Source organism: Mya arenaria, chromosome 6, assembly GCF_026914265.1.
Source record: "Mya arenaria isolate MELC-2E11 chromosome 6, ASM2691426v1".
Lineage (NCBI taxonomy): Eukaryota > Metazoa > Mollusca > Bivalvia > Myida > Myidae > Mya > Mya arenaria.
Window position 1 is genome coordinate 988,713 of NC_069127.1, and position 1,629 is coordinate 990,341.

Sequence of the window (1,629 nt, forward strand, 5' to 3'; positions counted from 1 at the left end):
ATACAATCATTTCAATTATAATTCTAAATTCTGCAAATCATGCCAAATGTTTATTTTGTTTACTTTCTTGTGTCCTAAATATTGACCTCCATGATCATGCTAGTTGACAGTTTCCATCAGGTTATGAATGTGTCAAGTTTAAACTACTGTTTTATTGTATAATATGTATAATATGTTACTGACTGGCATTGTGGAGTCTTGTCACACTAATTATATTTTACTATTATGCATATTTAAGCACTTTCATGAAGGAAATGGGCCATCTAAAGAGTATCCTGACCCATTATCAGCTGATGGCTGGAGAATAACATCTTCAAGAAAACTCCCCACAAAGCGGTCACTTGGAAAGGAAACTTATGGCAGCATTTATACACAAAATGCAAGTGTATGCATTTAATACAAGATATCACATGCCTGTGGGTTAGAGTTTTATTTATCTTTATGGAGTGCGCGAAACACTTGAATAACATGTACTATGTAGGATAAATTGCAAAACTGAGACTGTATTATTTTGTAGACTTCTACTCATTTTTAAAATGCCACTGTTCCTTTTTTCATTACAAAACAACAGCATTATAGTTACATATATTTTAATACAAGTAGTTTGTATGTTACAGAAAAGAACAATAAAAAGAACTGAAGAAAACATTATTACACGGAAATTACACAGTTTTTTTGTGTAAATTTGCATATAAATATATCAACATAACAACAATTTCTTTTAGAGAAAAGCTGGTCCAGGATCCTGCAGACACTGTAGCAGGAGTAGAAACACAGACCGAATGTCCATGTAAGTGAAACCAACACTCTAACAATGCCTATGATCTTGTTGTCAGTTCTGTTTTACTTGGGTCTTCACAGGTTGTGTGGTATTTAACGGTGTGAACTCTTTCGGTAAATCAATAGGTGCTGCATTTCAAACAAAGGTATTCCCACACTGTTGAGAAATGGTAGAAGTCAGTTTTAAACATCTTGTCTTAAATGTAAAATTTATTATGCATTTATTTTCAGGGACGTCACCTTTGGATATGTTTGCACTTACCGCTCAGAATGCTTCCCTAAAAGAACAGTTGTCACAAAAAGAAGTCCAAGTTGAAGAATAACAGTCTGCACTTTCATCAAAGTGTTGTGAAATTCAGATTTTAAAGCAACTGGTTGGAATATAAACAAACTGTAAATGTCGATATAGTTCTGCTCAAAGAAGCAAGAGTTAAAATTTGTTAAAATATTATACATGAATCATATGATTTTATTTCTGCTTCTTTGATATAATTGAATAACTGTTAGTTTATTCATGTTTGGAATAAAGCATTGTAAAGTGAATTGTGTGTTTGTAGTTCATTTATTTAATTTAATTTAAAATTTGTAAACTTGGTCTGTGTATCTATCTGGCAAAGGACAGGTTTCCTTTTTTCCGACTGTGCTATTATGACACTGTTCACTGGAACTGGCTTGATCTTTGATCCCTTTGGCACATTCCATTGTTGGGGAATACTTGTGTAACTTTGTTGATCAGGAACATGGGTGAAGTTTTGCAACTTGAGTTCCTGAAGTGACTTGATTCAGCCAACCACGTGTGAACAATGACCGCTCAATCTATAAAAAAATGAAAACAGAGATTGTTGACAA

General features: G+C 33.1%; 1 long non-coding RNA gene across 1 annotated transcript; it reads left to right on the forward strand.

Moving 5' to 3' along the window:
- Window positions 1-266: 266 nt before the first annotated feature.
- Window positions 267-1,153, forward strand: LOC128238812 (uncharacterized). Its single transcript, XR_008261777.1, has 3 exons — window positions 267-416; window positions 726-790; window positions 1,012-1,153. It is a non-coding gene; the product is annotated as an uncharacterized LOC128238812 (long non-coding RNA).
- Window positions 1,154-1,629: the final 476 nt, after the last annotated feature.